Raw genomic sequence first — 20,392 nt, 5'->3', positions numbered from 1 at the left:
TCCCGGGTTCAAATCCCGGACGAGCTCTTTTTCAGAGGTAAACATACGAATCCTACTCACAACTCACAATGCCTGACTATTTCTCATTACACTCCCCGCATTGTTGCACAAAATATTTTGAACCTCATAAGAAACATGGATCACCATGCTTTTTCTGCCTTCATGCTTAGTCTGTGTGTGTCCCAGGTGATGCTTTCCCAAGCTGTACTTGCTGGCATTTAGGCATCAGATATTTGTCTGTCGATGCATGCATAAGTCAATTTTTAATACGTCTAATTGCAAGCATGTTGGCTGATATCTCTGCAGTTTTCACACTTGCTCCTCGCTTTCTGAGTGGCTGCTGATACAGCAGAATAGAAGTAGAGAAAATCCTTGAGAGGAACCTTGCTCTAACAGTAAAACACAGCAAGTGAGTTTCTGTAGTGTAGTGGTCATCACGTTCGCCTACCACGCGAAAGGTCCCAGGTTCGAGACCGGGCAGAAACACTGTGCATGAGCTGCTTTTATGTGCACCCTCTAAAACCTTATTATCTCAATGCAAGCTTAAGAAGAGGCGGTCCTTGAACCCAGCGAGCCGTGGGAAACTTCCTTTACTTTTGCAAGACGAAACAAAGTAATCCGCATCCATCAGTGGTCGCTCTTGTGCCTAGCTTTTCTTTTGTCATGCCATGTTGCATTGTGGGGTCTTTACACTTGTGACATTGCTGTGAACGTTGTAAGTGCAAACATTGGCAGGTGCAGTCAGAAGAGTCAGATCTGTGCACACCCAGGGCTGTCAGGATAGCCGAGTGGTCTAAGGCGCCAGATGCAAGAGAGCTTGATCTTCAGTGCAACTGAGACTTCTGGTCTCCTCATGGAGGCGTGGGTTCAAATCCCACTTCTGACAGGCTTCTTTTACACCCTTAAATCGTCCTGTTTTTTGCAGTGCATTCCCCACACACCACAATCTTTGCACGGACCTGTAACATATGATGAGAAATCCACCCACGATCAGGCTGGGCCCTCAATCACAATTCCATGTATTCCTGGAAGGGACACCTCAGGCACACCTTCCGTTAAATTTGCACTCCATCACACAAACTGCCGTGCTGGTTTCTCATCAAGCAGTTGATCCCATCTTTGTTGTGAGGCTCTCCTGCCACCTTTTGGGCGGAGAAGGCACTGTCCCTGCAACAACACAGGCAGACATGTTCAACAGGGCTTCCTGGTTATGTGGGAGGAGCAGATTGTCATTGGTCCCCCCTTGCGAATTTTAATTTACATAAGGACGACAGAGAGGTAGCTGGGAGTAGGCAGTACACACGGACATTGAACTCTATCTTGTGATTTGCAGCCAATTCTAGATTGAGGCAGGAGGAAAGGAGGTGACTTGCCCAAAAATGGCCATACTGGGAATTCAGCCACCCTGGGGCTCCCAGGTGAGTGTTTCAGTCCTGCGAGCCACTCATATAAATCTCGCTTGATCGAGCCTGATCGAGCGCTGAGTGAGCGTGTTTGAATCCAAGAATCAAATGCCTCTGTCTTAGGAGCAAGAATTGGCAGGCCCTCCCTTGCATCTGGGGTGGAAGTCTATGGGGCAAGTGTCCAGGACTTGCAGAGGAGTACAAGTGCCAGAAAGTGCCTGCAGTTCTCATCAGCGCCTTTTTTCTGCTCTCTGGCAGCTAGGCTATCGACTGATCCCTTCCTTGCAAGAGTGAAAAAAACAACACCTTGAGAGAAAACATGACTTTGTGTGGTTCACATAGAGAGAGAGCAGCCAAATAGCCCTGCTTTGTTTCTGAAAGACGCATCAGAAATTGCTTAAAATGGCAACTGGGGAATCAGGCTCGTTGGTCTAGGGGTATGATTCTCGCTTCGGGTGCGAGAGGTCCCGGGTTCAAATCCCGGACGAGCCCATGCTGTGGAATTATTTTTAGGCTGCTTATTATATAGGGCCATTTCTTCTTTTCAATGCTATCAGACGCCGTGTATGGTGAGAAAGTTCCTTTCCCTCTACGCTATTTCCCACTTTTGGCGTATAGAATTTCAGTGCCGGACTTCTTTGCAACTGCTTTTCTGGGGTGGACCCTCAGTGTAGGAAAATTAAATGCAAAGTGTTTTTCTAGTGTGGTTTCAGGTATGGTTTTAAAATCGCCTTTTGGAATAAAAGTGGTCCTCGTTCCTTTCTTCCAAAGAAAGAGATCGGGTAAGGAGGGTCCAACTTTGAGCTTCATGGACATTGGCCCTTGGTCTGTTCATTCCAGCCCACTACATGCCAAGAAGATTCCTGCAAGCGTGTCTGTTTCTGTAGTGTAGTGGTTATCACGTTCGCTTTACACGCGAAAGGTCCCTGGTTCGAGACCGTGCAGAAACAGCAGCTTTCTGTTTTTCACACAGTTTGCATTTACTCTCTCAACTTATAGGAAAGCTGAGATAATGGAAGCTGTCTATCCCTCACCAGCGTGACGTACTGTGCTCCAGGGGCATCAGTGACAGCTCAAAAAGAGAAGTGACGATAGTTTGCGCTATTCGTTTGCACGTCCTTGTGTACTGAAGGTTGGGCCTACTTCATGAAAGCAAGGCATGAGAGCAGAAATGGTTTTATTGACCTCACCGAGAGCATACACCTAGAACAAACAAAATGTCTGAAGGATAGAGGCATTTTCATTTCTTGTTCGATGACGGCCATGGAAAAGACAGCAACCATATTGCAGAAGAGAGCAGCATGTGCATTTGCTTGCTTTGGGTGAAGCATTCACTAACTCGCTGCCAATAACCCCCGGAGCCGGTGCGAAAGGCGACTCTTGTGTGCCTCGGCTCGTTGGTCTAGGGGTATGATTCTAGCTTAGGGTGTGAGATGTCCCGGGTTCAAATCCCGGATGAGCCCTTTTTCAGAGGTAAACATACGAATCCTACTCACAACTCACAATGCCTGACTATTTCTCATTACACTCCCCGCATTGTTGCACAAAATATTTTGAACCTCATAAGAAACATGGATCACCATTCTTTTTCTGCCATCATGCTTAGTCTGTGTGTGTCCCAGGTGATGCATTCCCAAGCTGTACTTGCTGGCATTTAGGCATCAGATATTTGTCTGTCGATGCATGCATAAGTCAATTTTTAATACGTCTAATTGCAAGCATGTTGGCTGATATCTCTGCAGTTTTCACACTTGCTCCTCGCTTTCTGAGTGGCTGCTGATACAGCAGAATAGAAGTAGAGAGAATCCTTGAGAGGAACCTTGCTCTAACAGTAAAACACAGGAAGTGAGTTTCTGTAGTGTAGTGGTCATCACGTTCGCCTAACACGCGAAAGGTCCCAGGTTCGAGACCGGGCAGAAACACTGTGCATGAGCTGCTTTTATGTGCACCCTCTAAAACCTTATTATCTCAATGCAAGCTTAAGAAGAGGCGGTCCTTGAACCCAGCGAGCCGTGGGAAACTTCCTTTACTTTTGCAAGACGAAACAAAGTAATCCGCATCCATCAGTGGTCGCTCTTGTGCCTAGCTTTTTTTTTGTCATGCCATGTTGCATTGTGGGGTCTTTACACTTGTGACATTGCTGTGAACGTTGTAAGTGCAAACATTGGCAGGTGCAGTCAGAAGAGTCAGATCTGTGCACACCCAGGGCTGTCAGGATAGCCGAGTGGTCTAAGGCGCCAGATGCAAGAGAGCTTGATCTTCAGTGCAACTGAGACTTCTGGTCTCCTCATGGAGGCGTGGGTTCAAATCCCACTTCTGACAGGCTTCTTTTACACCCTTAAATCGTCCTGTTTTTTGCAGTGCATTCCCCACACACCACAATCTTTGCACGGACCTGTAACATATGATGAGAAATCCACCCACGATCAGGCTGGGCCCTCAATCACAATTCCATGTATTCCTGGAAGGGACACCTCAGGCACACCTTCCGTTAAATTTGCACTCCATCACACAAACTGCCGTGCTGGTTTCTCATCAAGCAGTTGATCCCATCTTTGTTGTGAGGCTCTCCTGCCACCTTTTGGGCGGAGAAGGCACTGTCCCTGCAACAACACAGGCAGACATGTTCAACAGGGCTTCCTGGTTATGTGGGAGGAGCAGATTGTCATTGGTCCCCCCTTGCGAATTTTAATTTACATAAGGACGACAGAGAGGTAGCTGGGAGTAGGCAGTACACACGGACATTGAACTCTATCTTGTGATTTGCAGCCAATTCTAGATTGAGGCAGGAGGAAAGGAGGTGACTTGCCCAAAATGGCCATACTGGGAATTCAGCCACCCTGGGGCTCCCAGGTGAGTGTTTCAGTCCTGCGAGCCACTCATATAAATCTCGCTTGATCGAGCCTGATCGAGCGCTGAGTGAGCGTGTTTGAATCCAAGAATCAAATGCCTCTGTCTTAGGAGCAAGAATTGGCAGGCCCTCCCTTGCATCTGGGGTGGAAGTCTATGGGGCAAGTGTCCAGGACTTGCAGAGGAGTACAAGTGCCAGAAAGTGCCTGCAGTTCTCATCAGCGCCTTTTTTCTGCTCTCTGGCAGCTAGGCTATCGACTGATCCCTTCCTTGCAAGAGTGAAAAAAACAACACCTTGAGAGAAAACATGACTTTGTGTGGTTCACATAGAGAGAGAGCAGCCAAATAGCCCTACTTTGTTTCTGAAAGACGCATAAGAAATTGCTTAAAATGCCGACTGGGGAATCAGGCTCGTTGGTCTAGGGTTATGATTCTCGCTTCGGGTGCGAGAAGTCCCGGGTTCAAATCCCGGACGAGCCCATGCTGTGGAATTATTTTTAGGCTGCTTATTATATAGGGCCATTTCTTCTTTTCAATGCTATAAGACGCCGTGTATGGTGAGAAAGTTCCTTTCCCTCTACGCTATTTCCCACTTTTGGCGTATAGAATTTCAGTGCCGGACTTCTTTGCAACTGCTTTTCTGGGGTGGACCATCAGTGTAGGAAAATTAAATGCAAAGTGTTTTTCTAGTGTGGTTTCAGGTATGGTTTTAAAATCGCCTTTTGGAATAAAAGTGGTCCTCGTTCCTTTCTTCCAAAGAAAGAGATCGGGTAAGGAGGGTCCAACTTTGAGCTTCATGGACATTGGCCCTTGGTCTGTGCATTCCAGCGCACTACATGCCAAGAAGATTCCTGCAAGCGTGTCTGTTTCTGTAGTGTAGTGGTTATCTCGTTTGCTTTACACGCGAAAGGTCCCTGGTTCGAGACCGGCCAGAAACAGCAGCTTTCTGTTTTTCACACAGTTTGCATTTACTCTCTCAACTTATAGGAAAGCTGAGATAATGGAAGCTGTCTATCCCTCACCAGCGTGACGTACTGTGCTCCAGGGGCATCAGTGACAGCTCAAAAAGAGAAGTGACGATAGTTTGCGCTATTCGTTTGCACGTCCTTGTGTACTGAAGGTTGGGCCTACTTCATGAAAGCAAGGCATGAGAGCAGAAATGGTTTTATTGACCTCACCGAGAGCATACACCTAGAACAAACAAAATGTCTGAAGGATAGAGGCATTTTCATTTCTTGTTCGATGACGGCCATGGAAAAGACAGCAACCATATTGCAGAAGAGAGCAGCATGTGCAGTTGCTTGCTTTGGGTGAAGCATTCACTAACTCACTGCCAATAACCCCCGGAGCCGGTGCGAAAGGCGACTCTTGTGTGCCTAGGCTCGTTGGTCTAGGGGTATGATTCTCGCTTAGGGTGCGAGAGGTCCCGGGTTCAAATCCCGGACCAGCCCTTTTTCAGAGGTAAACATACGAATCCTACTCAAAGCTCACAATGCCTGACTATTTCTCATTACACTCGCCGCATTGTTGCACAAAATATTTTGAACCTCATAAGAAACATGGATCACCATGCTTTTTCTGCCTTCATGCTTAGTCTGTGTGTGTCCCAGGTGATGCTTTCCCAAGCTGTACTTGCTGGCATTTAGGCATCAGATATTTGTCTGTCGATGCATGCATAAGTCAATTTTTAATACGTCTAATTGCAAGCATGTTGGCTGATATCTCTGCAGTTTTCACACTTGCTCCTCGCTTTCTGAGTGGCTGCTGATACAGCAGAATAGAAGTAGAGAAAATCCTTGAGAGGAACCTTGCTCTAACAGTAAAACACAGCAAGTGAGTTTCTGTAGTGTAGTGGTCATCACGTTCGCCTAACACGCGAAAGGTCCCAGGTTCGAGACCGGGCAGAAACACTGTGCATGAGCTGCTTTTATGTGCACCCTCTAAAACCTTATTATCTCAATGCAAGCTTAAGAAGAGGCGGTCCTTGAACCCAGCGAGCCGTGGGAAACTTCCTTTACTTTTGCAAGACGAAACAAAGTAATCCGCATCCATCAGTGGTCGCTCTTGTGCCTAGCTTTTCTTTTGTCATGCCATGTTGCATTGTGGGGTCTTTACACTTGTGACATTGCTGTGAACGTTGTAAGTGCAAACATTGGCAGGTGCAGTCAGAAGAGTCAGATCTGTGCACACCCAGGGCTGTCAGGATAGCCGAGTGGTCTAAGGCGCCAGATGCAAGAGAGCTTGATCTTCAGTGCAACTGAGACTTCTGGTCTCCTCATGGAGGCGTGGGTTCAAATCCCACTTCTGACAGGCTTCTTTTACACCCTTAAATCGTCCTGTTTTTTGCAGTGCATTCCCCACACACCACAATCTTTGCACGGACCTGTAACATATGATGAGAAATCCACCCACGATCAGGCTGGGCCCTCAATCACAATTCCATGTATTCCTGGAAGGGACACCTCAGGCACACCTTCCGTTAAATTTGCACTCCATCACACAAACTGCCGTGCTGGTTTCTCATCAAGCAGTTGATCCCATCTTTGTTGTGAGGCTCTCCTGCCACCTTTTGGGCGGAGAAGGCACTGTCCCTGCAACAACACAGGCAGACATGTTCAACAGGGCTTCCTGGTTATGTGGGAGGAGCAGATTGTCATTGGTCCCCCCTTGCGAATTTTAATTTACATAAGGACGACAGAGAGGTAGCTGGGAGTAGGCAGTACACACGGACATTGAACTCTATCTTGTGATTTGCAGCCAATTCTAGATTGAGGCAGGAGGAAAGGAGGTGACTTGCCCAAAAATGGCCATACTGGGAATTCAGCCACCCTGGGGCTCCCAGGTGAGTGTTTCAGTCCTGCGAGCCACTCATATAAATCTCGCTTGATCGAGCCTGATCGAGCGCTGAGTGAGCGTGTTTGAATCCAAGAATCAAATGCCTCTGTCTTAGGAGCAAGAATTGGCAGGCCCTCCCTTGCATCTGGGGTGGAAGTCTATGGGGCAAGTGTCCAGGACTTGCAGAGGAGTACAAGTGCCAGAAAGTGCCTGCAGTTCTCATCAGCGCCTTTTTTCTGCTCTCTGGCAGCTAGGCTATCGACTGATCCCTTCCTTGCAAGAGTGAAAAAAACAACACCTTGAGAGAAAACATGACTTTGTGTGGTTCACATAGAGAGAGAGCAGCCAAATAGCCCTACTTTGTTTCTGAAAGACGCATAAGAAATTGCTTAAAATGCCGACTGGGGAATCAGGCTCGTTGGTCTAGGGTTATGATTCTCGCTTCGGGTGCGAGAGGTCCCGGGTTCAAATCCCGGACGAGCCCATGCTGTGGAATTATTTTTAGGCTGCTTATTATATAGGGCCATTTCTTCTTTTCAATGCTATAAGACGCCGTGTATGGTGAGAAAGTTCCTTTCCCTCTACGCTATTTCCCACTTTTGGCGTATAGAATTTCAGTGCCGGACTTCTTTGCAACTGCTTTTCTGGGGTGGACCATCAGTGTAGGAAAATTAAATGCAAAGTGTTTTTCTAGTGTGGTTTCAGGTATGGTTTTAAAATCGCCTTTTGGAATAAAAGTGGTCCTCGTTCCTTTCTTCCAAAGAAAGAGATCGGGTAAGGAGGGTCCAACTTTGAGCTTCATGGACATTGGCCCTTGGTCTGTGCATTCCAGCCCACTACATGCCAAGAAGATTCCTGCAAGCGTGTCTGTTTCTGTAGTGTAGTGGTTATCACGTTCGCTTTACACGCGAAAGGTCCCTGGTTCGAGACCGGCCAGAAACAGCAGCTTTCTGTTTTTCACACAGTTTGCATTTACTCTCTCAACTTATAGGAAAGCTGAGATAATGGAAGCTGTCTATCCCTCACCAGCGTGACGTACTGTGCTCCAGGGGCATCAGTGACAGCTCAAAAAGAGAAGTGACGATAGTTTGCGCTATTCGTTTGCACGTCCTTGTGTACTGAAGGTTGGGCCTACTTCATGAAAGCAAGGCATGAGAGCAGAAATGGTTTTATTGACCTCACCGAGAGCATACACCTAGAACAAACAAAATGTCTGAAGGATAGAGGCATTTTCATTTCTTGTTCGATGACGGCCATGGAAAAGACAGCAACCATATTGCAGAAGAGAGCAGCATGTGCAGTTGCTTGCTTTGGGTGAAGCATTCACTAACTCACTGCCAATAACCCCCGGAGCCGGTGCGAAAGGCGACTCTTGTGTGCCTAGGCTCGTTGGTCTAGGGGTATGATTCTCGCTTAGGGTGCGAGAGGTCCCGGGTTCAAATCCCGGACCAGCCCTTTTTCAGAGGTAAACATACGAATCCTACTCAAAGCTCACAATGCCTGACTATTTCTCATTACACTCGCCGCATTGTTGCACAAAATATTTTGAACCTCATAAGAAACATGGATCACCATGCTTTTTCTGCCTTCATGCTTAGTCTGTGTGTGTCCCAGGTGATGCTTTCCCAAGCTGTACTTGCTGGCATTTAGGCATCAGATATTTGTCTGTCGATGCCTGCATAAGTCAATTTTAATACGTCTAATTGCAAGCATGTTGGCTGATATCTCTGCAGTTTTCATACTTGCTCCTCGCTTTCTGAGTGGCTGCTGATACAGCAGAATAGAAGTAGAGAGAATCCTTGAGAGGAACCTTGCTCTAACAGTAAAACACGGCAAGTGAGTTTCTGTAGTGTAGTGGTCATCATGTTCGCCTAACACGCGAAAGGTCCCCGGTTCGAGACCGGGCAGAAACACTGTGCATGAGCTGCTTTTATGTGCATCCTCTAAAACCTTATTATCTCAATGCAAGCTTAAGAAGAGGCGGTCCTTGAACCCAGCGAGCCGTGGGAAACTTCCTTTTCTTTTGCAAGACGAAACAAAGTAATCCGCATCCATCAGTGGTCGCTCTTGGGCCTAGCTTTTTTTTTGTCATGCCATGTTGTATTGTGGGGTCTTTACACTTGTGACATTGCTGTGAACGTTGTAAGTGCAAACATTGGCAGGTGCAGTCAGAAGAGTCAGATCTGTGCACACCCAGGGCTGTCAGGATGGCTGAGTGGTCTAAGGTGCCAGACTCAAGAGAGCTTGATCTTCAGTGCAACTGAGACTTCTGGTCTCCTCATGGAGGCGTGGGTTCAAATCCCACTTCTGACAGGTTTCTTTTACACCCTTAAATCGTCCTGTTTTTTGCAGTGCATTCCCCACACACCACAATCATTGCACGGACCTGTAACATATGACGAGAAATCCACCAACGATCAGGCTGGGCCCTCAATCACAATTCCATGTATTCCTGGAAGGGACACCTCAGGCACACCTTCCGTAAATTTGCACTCCATCACACAAACTGCCGTGCTGGTTTCTCATTAAGCAGTTGATCCCATCTTTGTTGTGAGGCTCTCCTGCCACCTTTTGGGCGGAGAAGGCACTGTCCCTGCAACAACACAGGCAGACATGTTCAACAGGGCTTCCTGGTTATGTGGGAGGAGCAGATTGTCATTGGTCCCCCCTTGCGAATTTTAATTTACATAAGGACGACAGAGAGGTAGCTGGGAGTAGGCAGTACACACGGACATTGAACTCTATCTTGTGATTTGCAGCCAATTCTAGATTGAGGCAGGAGGAAAGGAGGTGACTTGCCCAAAAATGGCCATACTGAGAATTCAGCCACCCTGGGGCTCCCAGGTGAGTGTTTCAGTCCTGCGAGCCACTCATATAAATCTCGCCTGATCGAGCCTGATCGAGCGCTGACTGAGCGTGTTTGAATCCAAGAATCAAATGCCTCTGTCTTAGGAGCAAGAATTGGCAGGCCCTCCCTTGCATCTGGGGTGGAAGTCCATGGGGCAAGTGTCCAGGACTTGCAGAGGAGTACAAGTGCCAGAAAGTGCCTGCAGTTCTCATCAGCGCCTTTTTTCTGCTCTCTGGCAGCTAGGATATCGACTGATCCCTTCCTTGCAAGAGTGAAAAAAACAACACCTTGAGAGAAAACATGACTTTGTGTGGTTCACATAGAGAGAGAGCAGCCAAATAGCCCTGCTTTGTTTCTGAAAGACGCATCAGAAATTGCTTAAAATGCCGACTGGGGAATCAGGCTCGTTGGTCTAGGGGTATGATTCTCGCTTCGGGTGCGAGAGGTCCCGGGTTCAAATCCCGGACGAGCCCATGCTGTGGAATTATTTTTAGGCTGCTTATTATATAGGGCCATTTCTTCTTTTCAATGCTATAAGACGCCGTGTATGGTGAGAAAGTTCCTTTCCCTCTACGCTATTTCCCACTTTTGGCGTATAGAATTTCAGTGCCGGACTTCTTTGCAACTGCTTTTCTGGGGTGGACCATCAGTGTAGGAAAATTAAATGCAAAGTGTTTTTCTAGTGTGGTTTCAGGTATGGTTTTAAAATCGCCTTTTGGAATAAAAGTGGTCCTCGTTCCTTTCTTCCAAAGAAAGAGATCGGGTAAGGAGGGTCCAACTTTGAGCTTCATGGACATTGGCCCTTGGTCTGTTCATTCCAGCCCACTACATGCCAAGAAGATTCCTGCAAGCGTGTCTGTTTCTGTAGTGTAGTGGTTATCACGTTCGCTTTACACGCGAAAGGTCCCTGGTTCGAGACCGGGCAGAAACAGCAGCTTTCTGTTTTTCACACAGTTTGCATTTACTCTCTCAACTTATAGGAAAGCTGAGATAATGGAAGCTGTCTATCCCTCACCAGCGTGACGTACTGTGCTCCAGGGGCATCAGTGACAGCTCAAAAAGAGAAGTGACGATAGTTTGCGCTATTCGTTTGCACGTCCTTGTGTACTGAAGGTTGGGCCTACTTCATGAAAGCAAGGCATGAGAGCAGAAATGGTTTTATTGACCTCACCGAGAGCATACACCTAGAACAAACAAAATGTCTGAAGGATAGAGGCATTTTCATTTCTTGTTCGATGACGGCCATGGAAAAGACAGCAACCATATTGCAGAAGAGAGCAGCATGTGCAGTTGCTTGCTTTGGGTGAAGCATTCACTAACTCGCTGCCAATAATCCCCGGAGCCGGTGCGAAAGGCGACTCTTGTGTGCCTCGGCTCGTTGGTCTAGGGGTATGATTCTCGCTTAGGGTGCGAGAGGTCCTGGGTTCAAATCCCGGACGAGCCCTTTTTCAGAGGTAAACATACGAATCCTACTCACAACTCACAATGCCTGACTATTTCTCATTACACTCCCCGCATTGTTGCACAAAATATTTTGAACCTCATAAGAAACATGGATCACCATGCTTTTTCTGCCTTCATGCTTAGTCTGTGTGTGTCCCAGGTGATGCTTTCCCAAGCTGTACTTGCTGGCATTTAGGCATCAGATATTTGTCTGTCGATGCATGCATAAGTCAATTTTTAATACGTCTAATTGCAAGCATGTTGGCTGATATCTCTGCAGTTTTCACACTTGCTCCTCGCTTTCTGAGTGGCTGCTGATACAGCAGAATAGAAGTAGAGAAAATCCTTGAGAGGAACCTTGCTCTAACAGTAAAACACAGCAAGTGAGTTTCTGTAGTGTAGTGGTCATCACGTTCGCCTAACACGCAAAAGGTCCCAGGTTCGAGACCGGGCAGTAACACTGTGCATGAGCTGCTTTTATGTGCACCCTCTAAAACCTTATTATCTCAATGCAAGCTTAAGAAGAGGCGGTCCTTGAACCCAGCGAGCCGTGGGAAACTTCCTTTACTTTTGCAAGACGAAACAAAGTAATCCGCATCCATCAGTGGTCGCTCTTGTGCCTAGCTTTTCTTTTGTCATGCCATGTTGCATTGTGGGGTCTTTACACTTGTGACATTGCTGTGAACGTTGTAAGTGCAAACATTGGCAGGTGCAGTCAGAAGAGTCAGATCTGTGCACACCCAGGGCTGTCAGGATAGCCGAGTGGTCTAAGGCGCCAGATGCAAGAGAGCTTGATCTTCAGTGCAACTGAGACTTCTGGTCTCCTCATGGAGGCGTGGGTTCAAATCCCACTTCTGACAGGCTTCTTTTACACCCTTAAATCGTCCTGTTTTTTGCAGTGCATTCCCCACACACCACAATCTTTGCACGGACCTGTAACATATGATGAGAAATCCACCCACGATCAGGCTGGGCCCTCAATCACAATTCCATGTATTCCTGGAAGGGACACCTCAGGCACACCTTCCGTTAAATTTGCACTCCATCACACAAACTGCCGTGCTGGTTTCTCATCAAGCAGTTGATCCCATCTTTGTTGTGAGGCTCTCCTGCCACCTTTTGGGCGGAGAAGGCACTGTCCCTGCAACAACACAGGCAGACATGTTCAACAGGGCTTCCTGGTTATGTGGGAGGAGCAGATTGTCATTGGTCCCCCCTTGCGAATTTTAATTTACATAAGGACGACAGAGAGGTAGCTGGGAGTAGGCAGTACACACGGACATTGAACTCTATCTTGTGATTTGCAGCCAATTCTAGATTGAGGCAGGAGGAAAGGAGGTGACTTGCCCAAAAATGGCCATACTGGGAATTCAGCCACCCTGGGGCTCCCAGGTGAGTGTTTCAGTCCTGCGAGCCACTCATATAAATCTCGCTTGATCGAGCCTGATCGAGCGCTGAGTGAGCGTGTTTGAATCCAAGAATCAAATGCCTCTGTCTTAGGAGCAAGAATTGGCAGGCCCTCCCTTGCATCTGGGGTGGAAGTCTATGGGGCAAGTGTCCAGGACTTGCAGAGGAGTACAAGTGCCAGAAAGTGCCTGCAGTTCTCATCAGCGCCTTTTTTCTGCTCTCTGGCAGCTAGGCTATCGACTGATCCCTTCCTTGCAAGAGTGAAAAAAACAACACCTTGAGAGAAAACATGACTTTGTGTGGTTCACATAGAGAGAGAGCAGCCAAATAGCCCTGCTTTGTTTCTGAAAGACGCATCAGAAATTGCTTAAAATGGCAACTGGGGAATCAGGCTCGTTGGTCTAGGGGTATGATTCTCGCTTCGGGTGCGAGAGGTCCCGGGTTCAAATCCCGGACGAGCCCATGCTGTGGAATTATTTTTAGGCTGCTTATTATATAGGGCCATTTCTTCTTTTCAATGCTATCAGACGCCGTGTATGGTGAGAAAGTTCCTTTCCCTCTACGCTATTTCCCACTTTTGGCGTATAGAATTTCAGTGCCGGACTTCTTTGCAACTGCTTTTCTGGGGTGGACCCTCAGTGTAGGAAAATTAAATGCAAAGTGTTTTTCTAGTGTGGTTTCAGGTATGGTTTTAAAATCGCCTTTTGGAATAAAAGTGGTCCTCGTTCCTTTCTTCCAAAGAAAGAGATCGGGTAAGGAGGGTCCAACTTTGAGCTTCATGGACATTGGCCCTTGGTCTGTTCATTCCAGCCCACTACATGCCAAGAAGATTCCTGCAAGCGTGTCTGTTTCTGTAGTGTAGTGGTTATCACGTTCGCTTTACACGCGAAAGGTCCCTGGTTCGAGACCGGGCAGAAACAGCAGCTTTCTGTTTTTCACACAGTTTGCATTTACTCTCTCAACTTATAGGAAAGCTGAGATAATGGAAGCTGTCTATCCCTCACCAGCGTGACGTACTGTGCTCCAGGGGCATCAGTGACAGCTCAAAAAGAGAAGTGACGATAGTTTGCGCTATTCGTTTGCACGTCCTTGTGTACTGAAGGTTGGGCCTACTTCATGAAAGCAAGGCATGAGAGCAGAAATGGTTTTATTGACCTCACCGAGAGCATACACCTAGAACAAACAAAATGTCTGAAGGATAGAGGCATTTTCATTTCTTGTTCGATGACGGCCATGGAAAAGACAGCAACCATATTGCAGAAGAGAGCAGCATGTGCAGTTGCTTGCTTTGGGTGAAGCATTCACTAACTCGCTGCCAATAACCCCCGGAGCCGGTGCGAAAGGCGACTCTTGTGTGCCTCGGCTCGTTGGTCTAGGGGTATGATTCTCGCTTAGGGTGTGAGAGGTCCCGGGTTCAAATCCCGGACGAGCCCTTTTTCAGAGGTAAACATACGAATCCTACTCACAACTCACAATGCCTGACTATTTCTCATTACACTCCCCGCATTGTTGCACAAAATATTTTGAACCTCATAAGAAACATGGATCACCATTCTTTTTCTGCCATCATGCTTAGTCTGTGTGTGTCCCAGGTGATGCATTCCCAAGCTGTACTTGCTGGCATTTAGGCATCAGATATTTGTCTGTCGATGCATGCATAAGTCAATTTTTAATACGTCTAATTGCAAGCATGTTGGCTGATATCTCTGCAGTTTTCACACTTGCTCCTCGCTTTCTGAGTGGCTGCTGATACAGCAGAATAGAAGTAGAGAGAATCCTTGAGAGGAACCTTGCTCTAACAGTAAAACACAGCAAGTGAGTTTCTGTAGTGTAGTGGTCATCACGTTCGCCTAACACGCGAAAGGTCCCAGGTTCGAGACCGGGCAGAAACACTGTGCATGAGCTGCTTTTATGTGCACCCTCTAAAACCTTATTATCTCAATGCAAGCTTAAGAAGAGGCGGTCCTTGAACCCAGCGAGCCGTGGGAAACTTCCTTTACTTTTGCAAGACGAAACAAAGTAATCCGCATCCATCAGTGGTCGCTCTTGTGCCTAGCTTTTTTTTTGTCATGCCATGTTGCATTGTGGGGTCTTTACACTTGTGACATTGCTGTGAACGTTGTAAGTGCAAACATTGGCAGGTGCAGTCAGAAGAGTCAGATCTGTGCACACCCAGGGCTGTCAGGATAGCCGAGTGGTCTAAGGCGCCAGATGCAAGAGAGCTTGATCTTCAGTGCAACTGAGACTTCTGGTCTCCTCATGGAGGCGTGGGTTCAAATCCCACTTCTGACAGGCTTCTTTTACACCCTTAAATCGTCCTGTTTTTTGCAGTGCATTCCCCACACACCACAATCTTTGCACGGACCTGTAACATATGATGAGAAATCCACCCACGATCAGGCTGGGCCCTCAATCACAATTCCATGTATTCCTGGAAGGGACACCTCAGGCACACCTTCCGTTAAATTTGCACTCCATCACACAAACTGCCGTGCTGGTTTCTCATCAAGCAGTTGATCCCATCTTTGTTGTGAGGCTCTCCTGCCACCTTTTGGGCGGAGAAGGCACTGTACCTGCAACAACACAGGCAGACATGTTCAACAGGGCTTCCTGGTTATGTGGGAGGAGCAGATTGTCATTGGTCCCCCCTTGCGAATTTTAATTTACATAAGGACGACAGAGAGGTAGCTGGGAGTAGGCAGTACACACGGACATTGAACTCTATCTTGTGATTTGCAGCCAATTCTAGATTGAGGCAGGAGGAAAGGAGGTGACTTGCCCAAAATGGCCATACTGGGAATTCAGCCACCCTGGGGCTCCCAGGTGAGTGTTTCAGTCCTGCGAGCCACTCATATAAATCTCGCTTGATCGAGCCTGATCGAGCGCTGAGTGAGCGTGTTTGAATCCAAGAATCAAATGCCTCTGTCTTAGGAGCAAGAATTGGCAGGCCCTCCCTTGCATCTGGGGTGGAAGTCTATGGGGCAAGTGTCCAGGACTTGCAGAGGAGTACAAGTGCCAGAAAGTGCCTGCAGTTCTCATCAGCGCCTTTTTTCTGCTCTCTGGCAGCTAGGCTATCGACTGATCCCTTCCTTGCAAGAGTGAAAAAAACAACACCTTGAGAGAAAACATGACTTTGTGTGGTTCACATAGAGAGAGAGCAGCCAAATAGCCCTACTTTGTTTCTGAAAGACGCATAAGAAATTGCTTAAAATGCCGACTGGGGAATCAGGCTCGTTGGTCTAGGGTTATGATTCTCGCTTCGGGTGCGAGAAGTCCCGGGTTCAAATCCCGGACGAGCCCATGCTGTGGAATTATTTTTAGGCTGCTTATTATATAGGGCCATTTCTTCTTTTCAATGCTATAAGACGCCGTGTATGGTGAGAAAGTTCCTTTCCCTCTACGCTATTTCCCACTTTTGGCGTATAGAATTTCAGTGCCGGACTTCTTTGCAACTGCTTTTCTGGGGTGGACCATCAGTGTAGGAAAATTAAATGCAAAGTGTTTTTCTAGTGTGGTTTCAGGTATGGTTTTAAAATCGCCTTTTGGAATAAAAGTGGTCCTCGTTCCTTTCTTCCAAAGAAAGAGATCGGGTAAGGAGGGTCCAACTTTGAGCTTCATGGACATTGGCCCTTGGTCTGTGCATTCCAGCCCACTACATGCCAAGAAGATTCCTGCAAGCGTGTCTGTTTCTGTAGTGTAGTGGTTATCACGTTTGCTTTACACGCGAAAGGTCCCTGGTTCGAGACCGGCCAGAAACAGCAGCTTTCTGTTTTTCACACAGTTTGCATTTACTCTCTCAACTTATAGGAAAGCTGAGATAATGGAAGCTGTCTATCCCTCACCAGCGTGACGTACTGTGCTCCAGGGGCATCAGTGACAGCTCAAAAAGAGAAGTGACGATAGTTTGCGCTATTCGTTTGCACGTCCTTGTGTACTGAAGGTTGGGCCTACTTCATGAAAGCAAGGCATGAGAGCAGAAATGGTTTTATTGACCTCACCGAGAGCATACACCTAGAACAAACAAAATGTCTGAAGGATAGAGGCATTTTCATTTCTTGTTCGATGACGGCCATGGAAAAGACAGCAACCATATTGCAGAAGAGAGCAGCATGTGCAGTTGCTTGCTTTGGGTGAAGCATTCACTAACTCACTGCCAATAACCCCCGGAGCCGGTGCGAAAGGCGACTCTTGTGTGCCTAGGCTCGTTGGTCTAGGGGTATGATTCTCGCTTAGGGTGCGAGAGGTCCCGGGTTCAAATCCCGGACCAGCCCTTTTTCAGAGGTAAACATACGAATCCTACTCAAAGCTCACAATGCCTGACTATTTCTCATTACACTCGCCGCATTGTTGCACAAAATATTTTGAACCTCATAAGAAACATGGATCACCATGCTTTTTCTGCCTTCATGCTTAGTCTGTGTGTGTCCCAGGTGATGCTTTCCCAAGCTGTACTTGCTGGCATTTAGGCATCAGATATTTGTCTGTCGATGCATGCATAAGTCAATTTTTAATACGTCTAATTGCAAGCATGTTGGCTGATATCTCTGCAGTTTTCACACTTGCTCCTCGCTTTCTGAGTGGCTGCTGATACAGCAGAATAGAAGTAGAGAAAATCCTTGAGAGGAACCTTGCTCTAACAGTAAAACACAGCAAGTGAGTTTCTGTAGTGTAGTGGTCATCACGTTCGCCTAACACGCGAAAGGTCCCAGGTTCGAGACCGGGCAGAAACACTGTGCATGAGCTGCTTTTATGTGCACCCTCTAAAACCTTATTATCTCAATGCAAGCTTAAGAAGAGGCGGTCCTTGAACCCAGCGAGCCGTGGGAAACTTCCTTTACTTTTGCAAGACGAAACAAAGTAATCCGCATCCATCAGTGGTCGCTCTTGTGCCTAGCTTTTCTTTTGTCATGCCATGTTGCATTGTGGGGTCTTTACACTTGTGACATTGCTGTGAACGTTGTAAGTGCAAACATTGGCAGGTGCAGTCAGAAGAGTCAGATCTGTGCACACCCAGGGCTGTCAGGATAGCCGAGTGGTCTAAGGCGCCAGATGCAAGAGAGCTTGATCTTCAGTGCAACTGAGACTTCTGGTCTCCTCATGGAGGCGTGGGTTCAAATCCCACTTCTGACAGGCTTCTTTTACACCCTTAAATCGTCCTGTTTTTTGCAGTGCATTCCCCACACACCACAATCTTTGCACGGACCTGTAACATATGATGAGAAATCCACCCACGATCAGGCTGGGCCCTCAATCACAATTCCATGTATTCCTGGAAGGGACACCTCAGGCACACCTTCCGTTAAATTTGCACTCCATCACACAAACTGCCGTGCTGGTTTCTCATCAAGCAGTTGATCCCATCTTTGTTGTGAGGCTCTCCTGCCACCTTTTGGGCGGAGAAGGCACTGTCCCTGCAACAACACAGGCAGACATGTTCAACAGGGCTTCCTGGTTATGTGGGAGGAGCAGATTGTCATTGGTCCCCCCTTGCGAATTTTAATTTACATAAGGACGACAGAGAGGTAGCTGGGAGTAGGCAGTACACACGGACATTGAACTCTATCTTGTGATTTGCAGCCAATTCTAGATTGAGGCAGGAGGAAAGGAGGTGACTTGCCCAAAAATGGCCATACTGGGAATTCAGCCACCCTGGGGCTCCCAGGTGAGTGTTTCAGTCCTGCGAGCCACTCATATAAATCTCGCTTGATCGAGCCTGATCGAGCGCTGAGTGAGCGTGTTTGAATCCAAGAATCAAATGCCTCTGTCTTAGGAGCAAGAATTGGCAGGCCCTCCCTTGCATCTGGGGTGGAAGTCTATGGGGCAAGTGTCCAGGACTTGCAGAGGAGTACAAGTGCCAGAAAGTGCCTGCAGTTCTCATCAGCGCCTTTTTTCTGCTCTCTGGCAGCTAGGCTATCGACTGATCCCTTCCTTGCAAGAGTGAAAAAAACAACACCTTGAGAGAAAACATGACTTTGTGTGGTTCACATAGAGAGAGAGCAGCCAAATAGCCCTACTTTGTTTCTGAAAGACGCATAAGAAATTGCTTAAAATGCCGACTGGGGAATCAGGCTCGTTGGTCTAGGGTTATGATTCTCGCTTCGGGTGCGAGAGGTCCCGGGTTCAAATCCCGGACGAGCCCATGCTGTGGAATTATTTTTAGGCTGCTTATTATATAGGGCCATTTCTTCTTTTCAATGCTATAAGACGCCGTGTATGGTGAGAAAGTTCCTTTCCCTCTACGCTATTTCCCACTTTTGGCGTATAGAATTTCAGTGCCGGACTTCTTTGCAACTGCTTTTCTGGGGTGGACCATCAGTGTAGGAAAATTAAATGCAAAGTGTTTTTCTAGTGTGGTTTCAGGTATGGTTTTAAAATCGCCTTTTGGAATAAAAGTGGTCCTCGTTCCTTTCTTCCAAAGAAAGAGATCGGGTAAGGAGGGTCCAACTTTGAGCTTCATGGACATTGGCCCTTGGTCTGTGCATTCCAGCCCACTACATGCCAAGAAGATTCCTGCAAGCGTGTCTGTTTCTGTAGTGTAGTGGTTATCACGTTCGCTTTACACGCGAAAGGTCCCTGGTTCGAGACCGGCCAGAAACAGCAGCTTTCTGTTTTTCACACAGTTTGCATTTACTCTCTCAACTTATAGGAAAGCTGAGATAATGGAAGCTGTCTATCCCTCACCAGCGTGACGTACTGTGCTCCAGGGGCATCAGTGACAGCTCAAAAAGAGAAGTGACGATAGTTTGCGCTATTCGTTTGCACGTCCTTGTGTACTGAAGGTTGGGCCTACTTCATGAAAGCAAGGCATGAGAGCAGAAATGGTTTTATTGACCTCACCGAGAGCATACACCTAGAACAAACAAAATGTCTGAAGGATAGAGGCATTTTCATTTCTTGTTCGATGACGGCCATGGAAAAGACAGCAACCATATTGCAGAAGAGAGCAGCATGTGCAGTTGCTTGCTTTGGGTGAAGCATTCACTAACTCACTGCCAATAACCCCCGGAGCCGGTGCGAAAGGCGACTCTTGTGTGCCTAGGCTCGTTGGTCTAGGGGTATGATTCTCGCTTAGGGTGCGAGAGGTCCCGGGTTCAAATCCCGGACCAGCCCTTTTTCAGAGGTAAACATACGAATCCTACTCAAAGCTCACAATGCCTGACTATTTCTCATTACACTCGCCGCATTGTTGCACAAAATATTTTGAACCTCATAAGAAACATGGATCACCATGCTTTTTCTGCCTTCATGCTTAGTCTGTGTGTGTCCCAGGTGATGCTTTCCCAAGCTGTACTTGCTGGCATTTAGGCATCAGATATTTGTCTGTCGATGCCTGCATAAGTCAATTTTAATACGTCTAATTGCAAGCATGTTGGCTGATATCTCTGCAGTTTTCATACTTGCTCCTCGCTTTCTGAGTGGCTGCTGATACAGCAGAATAGAAGTAGAGAGAATCCTTGAGAGGAACCTTGCTCTAACAGTAAAACACAGCAAGTGAGTTTCTGTAGTGTAGTGGTCATCACGTTCGCCTAACACGCGAAAGGTCCCCGGTTCGAGACCGGGCAGAAACACTGTGCATGAGCTGCTTTTATGTGCACCCTCTAAAACC

General features: G+C 47.3%; 12 non-coding genes across 12 annotated transcripts; all 12 read left to right on the top strand.

The window, feature by feature from the left end:
* The first annotated feature begins 413 nt into the window (after window positions 1-413).
* On the top strand, window positions 414-486 carry TRNAG-ACC (transfer RNA glycine (anticodon ACC)). The gene has a single exon. It is a non-coding gene; the product is annotated as a tRNA-Gly (tRNA).
* Window positions 487-1,823: 1,337 nt separating this feature from the next.
* TRNAP-CGG (transfer RNA proline (anticodon CGG)) lies at window positions 1,824-1,895 on the top strand. Its single transcript has one exon. It is a non-coding gene; the product is annotated as a tRNA-Pro (tRNA).
* Window positions 1,896-7,957: 6,062 nt separating this feature from the next.
* Window positions 7,958-8,030, top strand: TRNAV-UAC (transfer RNA valine (anticodon UAC)). The gene has a single exon. It is a non-coding gene; the product is annotated as a tRNA-Val (tRNA).
* An 898-nt stretch (window positions 8,031-8,928) lies between these two features.
* Window positions 8,929-9,001, top strand: TRNAV-AAC (transfer RNA valine (anticodon AAC)). The gene has a single exon. It is a non-coding gene; the product is annotated as a tRNA-Val (tRNA).
* Window positions 9,002-10,337: 1,336 nt separating this feature from the next.
* On the top strand, window positions 10,338-10,409 carry TRNAP-CGG (transfer RNA proline (anticodon CGG)). Its single transcript has one exon. It is a non-coding gene; the product is annotated as a tRNA-Pro (tRNA).
* A 385-nt stretch (window positions 10,410-10,794) lies between these two features.
* On the top strand, window positions 10,795-10,867 carry TRNAV-UAC (transfer RNA valine (anticodon UAC)). The gene has a single exon. It is a non-coding gene; the product is annotated as a tRNA-Val (tRNA).
* A 441-nt stretch (window positions 10,868-11,308) lies between these two features.
* Window positions 11,309-11,380, top strand: TRNAP-AGG (transfer RNA proline (anticodon AGG)). Its single transcript has one exon. It is a non-coding gene; the product is annotated as a tRNA-Pro (tRNA).
* A 1,796-nt stretch (window positions 11,381-13,176) lies between these two features.
* TRNAP-CGG (transfer RNA proline (anticodon CGG)) lies at window positions 13,177-13,248 on the top strand. Its single transcript has one exon. It is a non-coding gene; the product is annotated as a tRNA-Pro (tRNA).
* A 385-nt stretch (window positions 13,249-13,633) lies between these two features.
* Window positions 13,634-13,706, top strand: TRNAV-UAC (transfer RNA valine (anticodon UAC)). Its single transcript has one exon. It is a non-coding gene; the product is annotated as a tRNA-Val (tRNA).
* A 441-nt stretch (window positions 13,707-14,147) lies between these two features.
* Window positions 14,148-14,219, top strand: TRNAP-AGG (transfer RNA proline (anticodon AGG)). The gene has a single exon. It is a non-coding gene; the product is annotated as a tRNA-Pro (tRNA).
* A 5,091-nt stretch (window positions 14,220-19,310) lies between these two features.
* Window positions 19,311-19,383, top strand: TRNAV-UAC (transfer RNA valine (anticodon UAC)). The gene has a single exon. It is a non-coding gene; the product is annotated as a tRNA-Val (tRNA).
* An 898-nt stretch (window positions 19,384-20,281) lies between these two features.
* Window positions 20,282-20,354, top strand: TRNAV-AAC (transfer RNA valine (anticodon AAC)). The gene has a single exon. It is a non-coding gene; the product is annotated as a tRNA-Val (tRNA).
* Window positions 20,355-20,392: the final 38 nt, after the last annotated feature.

The sequence above is a fragment of the Triturus cristatus genome, chromosome 10 (genome assembly GCF_964204655.1).
Source record: "Triturus cristatus chromosome 10, aTriCri1.1, whole genome shotgun sequence".
In the NCBI taxonomy this organism is placed as follows: Eukaryota; Metazoa; Chordata; class Amphibia; order Caudata; family Salamandridae; genus Triturus; species Triturus cristatus.
This window is presented reverse-complemented; position numbering and strand designations above follow the sequence as displayed.